Source organism: Meles meles, chromosome 14, assembly GCF_922984935.1.
Source record: "Meles meles chromosome 14, mMelMel3.1 paternal haplotype, whole genome shotgun sequence".
In the NCBI taxonomy this organism is placed as follows: domain Eukaryota; kingdom Metazoa; phylum Chordata; class Mammalia; order Carnivora; family Mustelidae; genus Meles; species Meles meles.
This window is the reverse complement of record NC_060079.1, coordinates 75,292,905-75,309,521: the sequence shown is the minus strand read 5'-3', so window position 1 is coordinate 75,309,521 and position 16,617 is coordinate 75,292,905. Positions and strand designations below refer to the sequence as shown.

Sequence of the window (16,617 nt, the reverse complement as noted above, 5' to 3'; positions counted from 1 at the left end):
GCCTTCTTCCCAGCAAAGAGCGAGACTCGGTCTCCCGGCAGCGAAAGCGTCAGCCGGTTGCCCTGAAACGACGTCGCGCTCCAGCAGCCAGATTCCCTCCGCTCTCGGGGACTCCGCGCAGGGAGGCACGGGCGGTCCTGGAAGCGGGGAAGCGGACAAACGGAAGGCGGCGAACGGCCCGCCAGAGGGACAAGGCAGCCGTCCAGTCCCCGGGGAGGCCCTGGCGAGCGCCGAAGCGCTTCAGGACGGAGCATGGTGGCGGCGCGGGGCGGCCCCGAGGAGGAAAGGCCCCGGCGCAGGTGGAAAGAAGGGAAGGGGGTGCCGGAGCCACTGTGGGATCCGGGGCGGAAAGGGTAAGAGAAGCTGCGGTGACACCAACAGGAGACACAGCAATGGTTCTGGAGAGAAGTGGGAGGGAGGGGAGCTCTCAGAACTGTAAGGCTGTTGGGACCAGAAAAGCCCCCTGAAATACGGAACCAAAAAGCAGGTTTGGTTACGGGGACAGAAAGATGCATTCTGCCTGTTAGTGGCTTAGTAGTAGGACAGCCAGAAGGAGACCCCGGGGGCAGACATTCTTCCCCGACCTGGCCGGGTCCTCAGCGGATCAGACCCAAACCAATCACCAGCACTGAAAACCTCACAGCTACTGCGTCACCTCCACCGCCGGGTGCCGGGAAATGCTTCTGAGACTTGACGCGGTTTACTCCCGTTATTACTACCTTCAGTATTTCAGCTCCGAAACCAGAAGGGTGTTTCTGGAGTACTACTGCTCACGCTGGAAAGCTCCGGGACTCAGGATGTTTTTCTGTTTTAGAAGCTCACTTCTGACACTGCAGTCGCTCTCCTTGACCAAAGACTTCAACTCCAGTTTAATGCTATTTAATTACAAATACACTTCAAAGGTCTTCTTAAATCCTGGCCTTCAATATCCACACAAGAAGTTGAACAGAGAGAATGTGACAAGTGAGCAGAACATACAAACTGCCGTCAAGGAGGAAGTCCATGAGCTGGGATGACATGCAAAGGCATTTCCACAGAACACAAAGGTCCACCCACCATACCATCAGAAAACAGTGCTCTTCACTGAAGAGTCTTCAGTCACCCGCAATTTCCAGCTATTATCAGAGGAGGCTAAACCCTAGTTAAGACCTACCAAGAAATGAAGGCCGGCACCTCATGAGACGCAACTAATTTAAAATACAGTCTTCTGTCTTCTTTACGTTTACCTATAATAAAGCCCTCAAAAGATTGTCCTTTTCCAGTATGGTTGTCCAATCTACAAAGAATTTTCAAATTAACCACATGTAAATTGATTTGGGAGGTATTTATTTACTTATTTACTAAGATGAGAGGACAGCATAAAAATTACCTTAGAATGGAAAGATAACTTTATGAGTTTAAAATAAGAATCTTATACTACTGGGAAACAAAAAATTAGAATCATTGTTCATACTACCAAAGAGTCAAGATATATCTGTAAGATAATTGCTTCAAACTTAATCATCTGTAATTTTGTAAATAAAATTTTTAAAAGTTATTTAAAATAATGTAAATGTCCTATTGCAACAATTTGGGATGATGTCATAGGTCATCCAGAGATCACACTACATCCACCTCGTGGTCAGCTTCATGAAAACAAACAGACTTAAATTAGCACTAATCCCTGTATCTGCCTAAAAACCTCATTTCTTTCGCAGATCCCATTTGACTTTTATATCCAAGAATTCCGTTTCCCTACATTAGTCTCAACTAAGAATTATCTTAGAATTCTAAGATAGAATTCTCATTCCTTCTTACATGTTTACCCTCTTTCTGCAATTTTTTCATCACACAGAATAATACCTAATCCATACAAGTAAACATCAGCAGGTATGAATTTATCAAGCACCCATAGAATGGGTTATGTTTAAACCTGAGGCTTCAATCCCACATCTCCCATGCTGCCAAGTCTTGCCTTACTCTATTCGGGCTGGGAAAGTGAAACCTGGCCTCTTCAAATCCATCATTCAAATCACCTGGGAAAACCATTTTCTAAATCTAACATTAATGTTTACATAAGCTACTATATTTTACATATATTTTACCAATGCAATTATTTTTCAATCAATCCATGAAGACTTTTAATTCTGAAAATAATTCCTCCACAGCACATCTGAATTCACTGTTCACATTCTCAACCGATGTGCACTAAAGAGAACGTAAACCGAATGTTACTGAAAAACCTGAAAATGATTAGCAGGTCCTGCACATGCAAACTACACAACACAGTCTAAGATTATTTCTATATCATCCTGATTTTATTTCCCCTATTACTCTACACTCCCCATCCATTAGCACAGATAACTGTACCATGGGCTTTCTGATTTGCCCCGAGTCTCTTTCTAATGGGCATAACCAAGTATGTGCTTACCAACATGATAGTGAATGTGAACTAGACTAAATGTATTTGTGCAGCTACACAGCTGTTTCAAACACCACACCCAGACCACAGAGTAGTCAAATCCTATCCAACTAAAAAGGGACACTTTTAAAATAATTGGGAAAAAAAAAATCAAAAACAGAGCATTTCAAGACATGTTAAATTATATAATATTCTCATGTTCATGCCCATAAATAAATTCTATTAAAACATACCCATACCCATTCATATTACCTATCGTCTAGGACTACTTCCACATTGCAACTGCAAAGTTGTATGGTTACAACTGAGTTGAACAGCTGGGACACTATGGCCTGCAAAGTCTAAAATATTTATTATCTGGCCCTTTACAGATGAAGTTTGCCAAACACTGGCTTATACGATAAAAGGTTTAAAATTCCAGCATTATGATCATGAGCGCCAGCTGAATAACCACCTTGCACAGAAGCTGTACGAGTGATTTGTACATTTATAAATATCCACTTACTTGAGAGGAATTTAGGGTATCAAATCTGTTCCATGAATGGCCCAAACACAAAGGTAGACAATCCACCTCTTACTCATTTACTTGCTCATTAAACAAATATATGAGTCAGATATAGTTAAGGCACTGAGGAAATAAAGTATCAAAAGAAATAAACAATTCCTGTGGTTGTGTAGGTTACTAAATACATATCAGGCAGCAATACATACTTCAGAGAAAAATAAATTAAGAAATGGGAATTAAGAACATGAGATGGTGGGAGAATGGTGACCTGCAATTTTAATTAGGCTAGCCAGAGTAGTTCTACGAGAAAATAACTTCGGAGAATGGCCTAAAGAACAGCTATCTGGGGGCGCCTGGGTGGCTCAGCGGGTTGAAGCCTCTGCCTTCAGCTCAGGTCATGATCCCAGGGTCCTGGGATCGAGCCCCGCGTCGGGCTCTCTGCTTGGCTGGGAGCCTTCTTCCTCCTCTCTCTCTCTCTGCCTGCCTCTCTGCCTACTTGTGATCTCTGTCAAATAAATAATAAATCTTTAAAAAAAAAAAAAAAAAAAAGAACAGCTATCTGGGGGCGCCTGGGTGGCTCACTAGGTTAAAGCCTCTGCCCTCAGCTCAGGTCATGATCTCAGGGTCCTTGGACTGAGCCCCACATCAGGCTCTCTGCTCATCAGGGAGTCTGCTTCCTCCGTCTCTGCCTTCTTGTGATCTCTGTCTGTCAAATAAATAAATAAAATCTTAAAAAAGAAGAAGAAGAAGAAGAGCTATCTGGAGGCGCGGTATTCACTGGAGAAACTAGCAAGTGAAAAGGCTCTGAGGTTGCAAGTATATCTTATATCTCAAAAAAGAGTAAAAAAAAAAAAAAAAAAAAGAGCTAACACAAAGGAAGTGAGAAAAAATATAAAATTTTTAGGTCGGAACAGTGCAGGGTGGTGGGTGTCCTGAAGGACTTTGGCTCTGATTCTGAATGAAATTGGAAGCAAATAAAGATATTTTGTAGCTTGGTTTTTAGCCAAGAAATGCTCTGATATCTGACTTACATGTTGACAGATCATTCTGATCGGGGTTTGAGAATCCCCAGGAGGGAGGTAAGGATGGAAACCTGGAGAGCAAGTCGGAAGCTAGTGCAATGATGCGGATGAGAGATGCCAGGGACCAGAATAGCCGGTAGCGCTGGGAGTGGGGAGAAGTGGTCAGATTCCAAGCTCATTTCGAAGAGAGAGCCAAGAAAATCAACCTCCCTCCTGAAATATCCTCCCCCCTTTTGTATGTCCATGCTTTTCCTCTACCATCTTCTCTATCTAAATGCTATCTGTCTTCAAAGCCTAGTTGAAATGCCGCCTTCTTCAGGAGGCTTCCCTAGACAATGCTCCCCAATCAAAAGTAACCTCTTCATCTGACTTCCCCACAGGCCATCTAGGACTCTCTGATGAACCTCCTTCCCCCGCATCTCTTCTACCAACTTCATGAGGGGAGTGAACCTTCGCCATCTTTGTATTCACCAGCATCCACCGCATCAAAAGCTATAAGCCAAACCACCAAATTAGTTAAGTTCTAAGTTTCTCCTGGCTCAAAAACTCTGTGATTTTCTTCACATGTATACTTCGTAACTCCAAAAGCAGCTACAGTCATGAAACAGAGCTTTACGGGGGCACAGAGCTTTTATGACAGGTGTCAGTTCCTCAGGAGGAAACCAACAGCTATACACATACGAAATACTCTTCTTCACGAAGCTTTTTGAACACACACACGCGGGCTCCCGCACCTTATATCTAAAGTTTGACAATTTTCCCTCCAGCTATCCCACTCCCAAACCCGCCAGAATTAACTACTACTTCCAAGCAGCACCTACACTAGATACACTCTGATGGTGAAGTTCTCACACTGCCCTGTAATTGGGGGGTGTAACAGACAGCTGTGGCAGAGTTAGCCAGCTCACAACCTTCCTGAACTGTCCTTTTCCCAACCACAGCAAAAGACCCCTCAGCCGCAGCCCTTCTGAATGCTATGATCTTGCTCCCTGAACACAGACGACTGGAGCAAAAAGCAGCTAACCCAAACTCACTCTATCCTAGTCCCCTTCAAAGCTAGAACAAGGACAAAGAAAAACGCAGCTTTCCTCTTTTCACCTAACTCAGGGGCTATGATTCTGACATGTTACACTGGACCATGTGAGTAGAGGAGCAGAGGATTAAAGTCGACAGGCATGCAGAAAGATTGTAAAGAAAGAGGCAAAAACAGAGAAACAAGAGCTGACAGCTGGCTCGTCTGTTTCTGATACTTTCCTCAAGCCTACCTATCTTCTAACTCTTGGATCTCTCAACACACCGGTGCACGATATGCAGATAGTTCTGACGGCCTGGAGACATCATTAAAGCAACTCACAGTCCTAAAACTGGTTCCCTAATAATTAAGGGTTAAGTCTTTAAGCTGTTTTTTTTCCTAATTTTCACTAAATATTAATAATAGAGTGTTTTCTCAGTCCCTAAATCCAAAGCAAAAAATAGACAGTCTTAAAACAAATCAAAAGCCAATACCCATAAATAAATTTCCTGGAAAAGCAAGTTCTGTACTCTATTTTTTAAATTAGTTCCTCAGTATCTAACATAATGAGATGGGAATACTTTTCAATAAATATCTGTTAAAGCACAAAATGCTGTTAACCCATGAAACATCCCAACTCTCCCCTCCGCCAACACACACCCCACCAACCTCTCAGACAGAAATCCTTCTAAAAGTACATCTCACAGTTCTTGATTTCTCTGCCACTCTCTTGTATCTATCCCATTCTGCTGGCTACCCTCATGGTGACGATTCGGCTGTCAGCTCATCACAAAATGTGTGGGAGGAGAAAGGGGAGAGGGGGAGGAAGGAGAGAGACACACTGATGCTAAGGCTTAGAATGAGAAAGTTTTCTCTCCTAAGGAATCTCAGAAAAGCTTCTCATGTTTCATTGACTCAAACTGGCTCAAGCCTTCACTGACCCATCCCTGAATCAGTAATGGTCAGGGAAGATAAGGTGATCATAACTGGCTTAACTATCACCCATAGCAGAGAGGATGCTGGACGGGCAAACTCTCCACTACAATGGGAGCGCGCAGGCACACATGCACAGCTGACACTTACAAGCATTTATTAAAGCGTGTCTACAAGGTACAACAATTACCCACTAGCCGGACAGAGAGTCAAAGAAGCATATCCGTAATTAACACTGGTGGGAAGATATCAAAGGATACAGAACTTCAAATGGCCACCTTAAACTGGAATGCCATATATTCCCTTTGCATCCACACCTAGCCGCTAAATGCTCTTGGGACTTGAAGGTCAAAGGTTCCCACGAGCGGTCTAACTAGAGTGTTTTTCAAAGACTGAATAATCTGGACTTGGGGAAACAAACCATTGTGGGAAGAGGAATGATTCTTGGTATAAGATTAACTTTTGCTGGTAAGGGTGGGGCTTACTGAAAAGTCCATGATTTGCAAAGTATAAATTAGCAGATAGCTTTGTTTTCACAGAGCTGTGTCCTGAAAGCATCTGCAGGTGGGCAGGTGTGAGACTTCACCCACTTCTAGGGCACTGCTTCTTGTCATATTCAGTATGGAACTCACATTTCTCCACTCATATTATCATAACCGTTGTTAATCACATTACTCCTTAATTTGATATGCACTCTCCTAATAGTAATAAAAGAGTACATCACATTAAGTCAGCACACACTTTAATTCCCCCAGTGGCTTCCTAATGCCACACAAATGAAAATCCCAACTGATCTGCCCTGAGCCTACCTTTCCAAACTGTACTACATGCCTCCTCATTCATTATTCTCCTGCCGCACCAGCTTCTTTCTCTCAAGCCACACGCTCATCTCATTCCTGCCTCAGTGCATTTACATCTGCCATTCCCTCTGCGTGGAGAGGGCTGGCCCTGGATCTTTACATTGCTTGCTCCTTCTCATCTTGTTATTTCAGTTCAAGTGTCGCAACGTTCTCGGCACCCCACCCCACCTACGAGTCCCACCACACATATATCCACATCAACAACCACCCCTACCCGACCCCCCTCCCACACACACACCCCTAAGCTATGACCCCTCCATAGAGCACTGCCTTTGGGTCAGACACTAATCCCTGATCCAATCAATTGTCAATAGAGGGACAGGATCACATGATAAAGAAAGCTTGGTAATCTAAACAACAGGAACTGCTGCTACCCGCCAAGAGCAGCAAGAATATAAAAAAAAACAAGTCAAGAATTAGCGACCAAACTGAACGGAAAACACAGAAATGATTAAACCAGCCAAGTCTATCAAGATTCTCCGTTTCCTAAAAGATCGTAACAGCATTTGGAGCCAAAAAATAAGTTATTGCCCCAATGCAAATACCAGCTGTAGGTTCTTCTTTTCAATAAAATACAGATACCAAACGGTTTCTCTTATTCCTCAAAAACACAGCAAGCATAAGCGGACACAAAGTCACTGAGCATCTCTAAGAGAATGCACTTGAGATGTTACTATTCAACAGTAGTTTTTGGTGCGTGGGGGATAGGCTAGGTGGGGGATGGGTATAAAGGAGGGCCCTTGTTATGATGAGCACCGGATGCTGCATGTACTCGATGAATCACTGAATTCGATTCCAGAAACCAATACTGTACTGTACATTAACTGACAAAATTTAAACTTAAAAAAATAAAACAGTACTTTTTATCAGCATATAAATTCTACTTTATAAAATTAGTTATTTACAGAGGCAATTAATTAGTTCAAGGTACAAATATTTAACTTCATTATTATTCTGTAAATTCAAGGTAAAGAAAAAGATCATACGGACAAAAATCTAAGTTAACAGCAAAAAAAAAATGCTGCTAAATCTTATGTCTAAGTTACTTCTTAAAATAAACGGGCATTAAAACAGGATTCATAGAAGCAAAAGTACTGCAGAAAACAGTAATTCTGTACCTAAGAAAATATCTGAAGACATTTGCCCAGTAGATGTTGCCAGAACCTCCCATCCTTTTAGATTTGGGGCATCTTAGGAGAGTCTGGGCCAGCAACCCAAACCATGCTCTAAGAGCAGCTATAGTGGTCCCCTCTCAAAATTCTGAAAAACCCATTTGGGGGGTGTGAGTAGGAGGTAAATTAAAGTCTTATGCATTGAAAACCAAATAATTTGGAAAATGTACAGGGGCAATGAATCCTGAAGTTATCCAGCATCAGAAAGTTTTGTACAGTTGAGCTAAATAACATCTACATTTTCTACTTCTCAACTATTTTCTAAAAATCTGTGAGAACTGCTAAACTTGGCTCCTGGGTTTAAGAGGCTACTTATCAACAAAAACAATTAAGTGAATTTACATAAGCATCTCAACTACTTTTTTAAGTTGAAATAAAATCTATACACTATCCAAGTTAACCGAACAGGAAAATTTTATGAATCAAATTAAATAACCCTATGTTCTCTGGTAGGAAGACTATATCACTACATAAAACATTTATCAGATATTCAGAAGTGGGCAACAAAAAACAAGACCTGAATGTAACTTAAGTCTGGTAATATTAAGAACCTAATCTAAGAAATGTTGCTTCAAGTCCTAACCACTTTTAAAACAGAATTCTACCTCTACAATGCAGATCTTTACAAATAAGGAGAAACTCCCCTTTTATCTAACAGCAGTAAAAAAAAAAATCTCCTTCACAGTGAAATTTTTAAAGACACACTTTATAAAAAGAGACCACTTAATACCATGCTCAAATTTTCAGTAACAAGAATATCAAAATGTAATCAGTATGATGGGTCTTTTTTTTTTTTTTAAGCTCTGAGAATGTCTGAAGTCTTGAGCTATTTTCACACTCTCTTCTTGAAGGAACTGATTTCTTTATGTTTTGTATCTTAAAATGGTTTGGAAATGGCAAAAACAGAAGTAATCAATTTTCTTTTTCTACAGGGGGCCAGGCAAGGCTTCCTTTGCCAAGATTCAAACAGATACAGCACCCTTCTCAGCACATCACGGGTGTGTGTAAAAGAATACCATCTTACAGCTCACTTTTAAATTTTTTTTCAATTTCTTTTTTACTAAGAAGAATTGAACTAAAGTGTTTACTAAATAAATAATGGACCTGAGAAACAGGGAATTCTACATTTCTTTATCTGGCCCTAAGTCTACTAACCAAGTATCGCTAGAACTATTTACACGCTCATTATACAAGAGGCAATTTGCCGGTAATTGAAAAAAGCCTACAAAATTAACAAATGAGTGCTATTCTGACACTAGAAAGCTGGCAATGGTTACACAAGCTTTAGCCTTCTAAAACCAATATCAGAACTGGAACGATTAATCAACATTTTAACACTTCCCATCTGTACAAGGGCTCAAGGTAGTGCTTACTGTCACTTGACAAGTTGCTTAGCATTGCAAAATTTGATAATTCACGTCTTACTGAATTTTTACTGACTTGGAAGAAAATAAAACACCAATTAAAAGCAGATGTCACCTTTAATTCTAACTGGCTGACAAACTTCTAATTTTTTTACCCAATGCACAGACAGAACACACGTAGATGACAGTTTAGACAGATAAATATTCAAAGTCACTGATATCCTCCACAAATTTGCAAGTGATTTTCCAGAACTTAATCCCATGGGATTTTAGCTGGCAAGCATCCAGAAAGAATAGTAGTCATCTAGAAGGTAAATTTATTGCTACATTTTTGCAAAGGCTTCAAGTACTGATCAGAACATTACTAAGTTAATAGTCTCAAGATTCTCCTCTTCACCTTCATACAAATGAAAGATTTCAAAACCATGTTGCTCCTCTATTAAAACTCTAGCTAATAAAAACGAAAAGATTTAATAAACTGTGGCTAACGTACCTTCATGCTTAAGTGATCCAAAAGCTAAATCACATCCCACTTGAATTTACCATAAAATAATAATAATCTGACTTTAAGTACTCATGTTTTTCAATGTCTTTTAATACTGTAGTCAGTCATAAATTAATTCACTTTTGATTCTAACCATGAATTGTGAACAAAACTTCTTAAATTCAATGTTTTGGAACGCAGCACAAAAATAAGCAAGTAGATAAACAGACGCCAGATGATCAAACACACAAGCAACTGGCAATATTAATGCCCACGTTCTTGCAACTCAGGTTTCCATATATATGAAAGTAAGAATTAGCAGCGTATATTTAATCTTCTAAAGATAGCTAGGCTAGTGTCTCCTCTGTGCACAAAGTAACTTGTAATAAAATGCTGAGTTCTAAAAATGCTTTTATAAAATATCAAATTTTTCTACCAAAAGAAAACGTCTAGATCTTCCCCAACACCCCAGTTTCAAAGACAACATTAACACGAGTCTGTCGCTGCGTCCGGGAACACTGACCACGGCCTCCAGATTACCCTTTAATGATCTATGCAAGCTTTCAAAAGCCAGAACAAGCTGGTACCAATCAGGCAGAGAGGGAAAAATGAATCCCAGAAGGAATCACCACAGAGATCCCAATCACAATAATGGGGTCCCTAGGAGCTGTAAAGCCGATCAAGCCCTTTGCTTGTGTGGATTCATTGCATAACAATCAGACTTCCCTTAATAGCTAGAAGGGGTAAAGGAACCAGGTTGATCCTCTATTGTTCACTTCCTAGGTCTAACAGGGTATTTTCATTTTAACAGAAAGTCTGCCTTGAGAGAAGAATCTGGGGAAGATGAAATGGAAAGGTGGTCACAAAAAGGGGATTTAAGGGGCTAGCCTACCTGGAACAACTTTTGTAGGCCTCATCTTTGCATTTTCAGCCTGCTTCATGCATTGCTAATCAGAGATCCACTGGAAGCTTCAGAACCCACTGAAAGGCCTGGCAGGGTATTTGGCTTTCAATTCTTCTACTCTGTTTATTCCCAATATATATTCATCGGGCTTAGAAACAACTCTGGAACAAGGGCAGCCACTCAGCAATGAAATGTAAATTACTGGCATGTGCTGAAACCTGGACTTGCCACCACTAATGAGCACATTAAAGGAAACTGCTAGCTGGATGACTGCAACCCTTTTACTTAACCCTGTGCGCACGGAGGGCCACAATTCAACATCAATTAACGGAGCGAGCTGCAAAACAGTAACAGAGCAGCCCTGTCACCACTTTTAATACCTCAGAGACCGAAAAGCTAAGACAAACACAAAATTTCTACCCTTCCTCAACTAAAAATATTGTGCAAAACGTGACTGTCAACGTGGTCAGCTTTGGTTAAGATTTCTGGACCTGTTCCAAAGCCACCCTGACTTCAAATAATTTCCTAAGAGTGAAAATAAAATCTCTGGTTATCTAAAAAGAAAAGAAAAGAAAAGAAAAAAGGAAGACCAACAACGTACTCAATTATTGGTTTCATTAATCAGTCAACAAATTTGGGCTTAGTGATCTAAAGCTCACCAGGGACTTGGCAAAACTCTGAAAAGTTTAGAAGTTTGTCAAGAAAAAAAAAATCATCCTATAAACTAATGATTTAGGTCACAAAATAAACAAAATACCTGCTTTACATGAGAAGGGCCCCATTTATTGGCACTCAAAATATTGGCCTAACTCACCAAAATATCATCTGCAATTTACAACAGGAAAACCTAAAATGAAATGCAAACAGACATCTAGTATCTATCATTAACTTTTGAAATAAATTTGATTTTTCAGGGGCACCAGGCTGGCTCAGTCAGTAGGAGGTACTGGCTCTTGATGTTGGGCTCATGAGTTCCAGCCCCATGTTGGGCCCAGAGCTTACTTTAAAAATTAAAATTTCAAAGTAATGGATAATGGAATGAAGGTATCATTAATATGTTAATTTGCTATTTTCAGTTACTGCGTGACATTTTTCTAAAGAAAATGATAAGTAAGCACTTGTAATATTGTTTTAATATAATTTTATCATTCTCTGATGACCTAAAAAGTATGCCAGATTCTTAAAGCACCCCCCAGATTAATCACAATATCATAAACATTAAAACAATATTTTTTCTTCATTGATTCTGAGTAAATTTTAGTTTTCCATACAATGTGTGCAGATAAACCAGCTTTTTACAAGATCTTGAAAAGAATAGACATCAAAAGAACTGATCATCTACCAGCACGTGATTAGGAAAATTATTATTTTTTGGGGGGGGGGATAGAGTGACCATGAGCAGGGGGAGGGGCAGAGGGAGAGGTACAGCAGTCTCCCTACTTAGCAGGAAGCCAGACACAGGGCTCCATCCCAGGCCCCTCAGATCACGACCTGAGCTGAAATCAGATGCTTAATCTTGACTGAGCTCCCCAGGTGCCACCCCCCACCCACCATTTTTTTTTTTTTTAAAGATTTTATTTTGAAAGAGAGAGAATCTCAAGCAGACTCCCCACTCAGCACAGAGCCCAAGGCAGGGCTTGACCTCACAACCCTGAGATCGTTCATGACTTGAGTCGTCGAAACCAAGAATCAGATGCTTAACAGACTGAGCCATCGAGGCACTCCAGGAAAATTATTTTGATTCAGTTCCTTCATGTATAAATTAGAGGTAGTGATATCACCAGAGCATATAAAGAGTGAGGAAAAAGCACATTATGAAACACTTTTCATATTATCTGACAATCCCCAAAAAACAGACTCATTAGCTCATTAGGAATACAAATCCTCCCCTTCCTGCTATCAGAGTCCCATTTAGTAAGGTCCTTTAGAAGTACACCTGCCTAGGGGCGCCTGGGTGCCTCAGTGGGTTAAAGCCTCTGCCTTTGGCTCAGGTCATGATCCCAGGGTCCTGGGATCGAGCCCCACATCCGAGCCCACATTGGGCTCTCTGCTCAGTGGGAAGCCTGTTTGCTCCTCTCGTTCTCTGCCTGCCTCTCTGCCTACTTGTGATCTCTGTCAAACAAATAAATCTTTCAAAAAAAAAAAAAAGTACACCTGCCTATGCATCACGAGTCCAGTAGCTCCAACTTTCTTTTACCTTAAAGAAAACGTACAGTGATCCAAGTAATTTGCTAAAGGGATAAACACATTTGTCCACCTTCTAAACTATGAATTTCTGCATTACTGGTCACTTTTTTGGCCCCTTGGAGAACTGTATTATCTTCTAGCTCTTCTTATTTCTTATTTTATATCTTTAATATCTGCAGCTTGTTATCCCCATTACTGTTTTTAACCTCTACCAAATCCTGATAAGGCTACTACTGCCCCTACACCCCATTCATTAAAACTACACTGGTCAATGCATCTGGAAAGTGAGTCCTCTACTATGTGTGCTCTTGGGGCTGCGGTAGCTGCCAGAGATGGCAGATTCTACTACAAACCACCATTACTGCTTTCCACTGTTCTCCTTCCTCTCTGTGTTTTTCCTCTTGTTTCATCTGCTTTCTCTTCCCAGTTCTGGCTTTCAGGGAAGAAACCTGAACTTTTACAGACAACTCTTCATAGAGTCCCTTTAGGTCTGACAATGTTTTACAAGTTGAAGATACCAAGAGGCTTAACTTGTTATAAAAATTATACAATTATAGGCTTACAGGGAAAAAAATAATTATGGGTGAAGGAAAAAATTGAAAACAATTTATGGTTTTATTTGTTGTTCTGCAACAAGTTGTACATTCTCTCCTTCAGAGGGAGCACAGCCCACTAGCAGTCAGACTACTACAGGAGCGTAGGTAAGCTGGCATTCCAGTCTTGGCCCTGGTACTAACAGCTGAATGACCTTGAGCAACCTGAGCACTCACCTTCCTTTTCCTTCCTATACCTATAAAGCTAAAACAGAACTATCTACCTGCAGGGCAGTTACAAAAAACAAAAAACAAAACAAACAAAAAAAAAAAAATGGAGGGGTGCCTGAGTGGCTCGGTCTATTAAGTGTCTGACTCTTGATTTCAGCACAAGTTATGATCTCAGGGCTGTAAGATCAAGCCCTGCATCCAGCTCCATACCAGGTGTGGAGCCTACTTTACATGGTCCCTCTCTTAAAAAAAAAAAAAAGAAAAAAAATTTAATTCAAAAATTTAAAAATAAAAAGCAAATGGAGCTAGTACATGTAGAGTGCTTGGCATAGCTCCCGGCACACCGTAACTACTCAAAACAAGTTGACAATCTACTATGCGTAGAATTTCATCCATTGGTAGAAATCTCATCCATTTATACCATGGTCACAATCAATCTTGTTGCCTGTACTCTTACTTGATCTAGATTTCTTATTTCATCTCTCCCTACTATTCGCTTTCAAAATTGCTCTTGCTGGGGTGCCTGGGTGGCTCAGTGGGTTAAAGCCTCTGCCTTCGGCTCAGATCATGATCCCAGGGTCCTGGGATCGAGCCCCACACCGGACTCTCTGCTCAGCGGGGAGCCTGCTTCCATCCTCTCTCTCTGCCTCTCTGCCTACTTGTGATCTCTGTCTGTCAAATAAATAAATAAAAATCTTTAAAAATAAATAAATAAATAAAATTGCTCTTGCTTTGGGGAAACTACGTGGCTCAGCCGGTTAAGTGTCTGATTCTTAGTTTCTGCTCAGGTCATGGTCTAAGGGTCATGAGACTGAGCCCTGCATGGGGTTCCACACTCTGCAGGGAGTCTGCTTGAGTTTCTCTCTCTCCCTCAACACCCTTCCCCAGCTTGTGCCTACCTCTCTCTCTAAAAAAATAAATTTTTAAAAATAAATAAATTGCTTTTGCTTTTAAATGGTGTGATAAACAATAGTAATAGCAGCAATAATTATAAAAACAACAGTCTGTATATACTTCAACAATTAATTATGGCCCAAGTTTTAACTACAAAGCATGAAGACTGCAAAAGTGATTTACCATTAATATGTATAGAAGACAAAGCCATGTTATACTAACAGTCATATATAGGTATCCATATAAGATTTTTTCATATAAAATAAATAGGAATTAGATTCTAATAAATATTTGTTATTTCTAAAAGTAAAACTGTATTTCCAATGAGCTGGCTGTGAGCAGCAAGGAGATTAGCCTCTTTCCTAATTTGTCTCATATTTGAAAATATACATAAACAATTCCATTAAAATTAGCAAAGAGAGGTGCCTGGGTGGCTCAGTAGTTAAGCATCTGCCTTCAGCTCAGGTCATGATCTCAGGATTCGAGCCCCTCATCAGGCTCCCTGCTCTGAGGGAAGCCTGTTCTCCCTCTCTCCCACTCCCTGTTTGTGTTCCGTCTCTTGCTGTGTCTCTTCTCTGTAAAAAAAATAAAATAAAGTAAAATAAAATCTTTAAAAAATAAATAAAATTGGCAAAGAATTATTTATATAACTAGTAAGTTAAGTGGTAAACAACATGAATTCAGAGATGAATAAATAAAGGCCCTTGACATGACACATAGTTGTAAGGCCAGAAAAGAATGCCAAAGCAGGGAAGGGAAGGGTACTCAAAGAAATCTTGCTTTTTGACTAGAATGCTCTTCTCCCATGGTATCTCAGCTTAAAGGTCACCTACTCAGATTTTTTGGTACTACCTTCTCTAAAAAGGTCACCTAGTTACCTTCTGGCACAGCATTTCTCAAATTTGGGGAGCAAGGAATGAAACAATGAGCACATGAAGAACTAAATAAAAAGCGAAGAAAATGCACACATGTGTACCCACTGAAGGGTTCAAACAAATGTGCCCTAAGTATGCTGGGAATTACGCCTACACAAGAAGAGAATACTCTTTGGTTGGCAAATTAGCATATCACACTCTGTTCCAATATGGTGCCTCAAGAACTCTGTAACAATATCTTTAGATAAGGTCCAGTCCAAAAACAAAACCCCAGTAATCATCTCATTATTTCTGCCTCTTTGCCCATTTTAGAAAGGATGCACTTAAAAGCTTAATTTTAGAATGTATCTGAGGCAATAAGAATCACTATATGTAACAGTGATAATTAATGTACTTCATTGCATCTGACAAAATCTTCAATCTATTACTTTCACTAGAACAACAACAACAAAAAATCTTTCCTACTGATTTCTAAGCTTAGGGGTTATATACAAATAAATAGATGAAATTCAACTTTAAGAGGTTAAAAATAGCGTTACAACCTAAAAATACAGGGATGTTTCTCAATGTGCCCTTTCTATATTTATTGCCAGGATTCCACGTTTTAATTCAGCAACTTCTGATACTGGATAGTTACAAGTACTACTAAGAGCTTCAGTGATACAAAAGAATTAAAATGGATGATTTCAGCATTCTAACTCATGTGCAAGCTGGGTGACAATCAACAGCCGGCAGATAAAAATGTGGCAGAGCTGTACCATGGGCTTTATCCGACTTAGAAAGCAATGAGATGCTAACGCACGCTACAACGGGATGAAGCCTGAGGACATGATGCTCACTCAAACAAGCCAGACACAGAAGGTACAATATTCTATGACTCCACTTATAAGAGTTCCTACCTAGAAGAGGGAAATTCATAAACACAAAGTAAAACAGACCTTAGTGGGCGGGGTGGGGGGGGTAATGGGTGGGAATAATAGAGAGTTACTGTTTGATGGATACAAAATTTCAGTTTGGGATGATGAAGAATTTACAGGAGTGATAGTTGCACACTGTCAATGTACTTAATGCCACTGAACTATGCACTTAAAAGTGGTGAACACTGGGTGGCTCAGTCAGCTGAGTGTCCAGCTAGTGATTCTGGCTCAGGTCATAATCTCAAGGTCCCAGGAACCAGACTCCATACACAGCAGCAGGAAGCATGCTTGGGATTCTCTCTCCCCCTCTCCCTCTGCCCCTC

The 16,617-nt window shown here is 40.4% G+C and overlaps 1 protein-coding gene across 2 annotated transcripts in view; it reads right to left on the bottom strand.

Moving 5' to 3' along the window:
• Positions 1–16,617, bottom strand: part of PCCA (propionyl-CoA carboxylase subunit alpha) — a 405,590-nt gene that overhangs the window by 315,682 nt on the left and 73,291 nt on the right. The window lies entirely within an intron of this gene.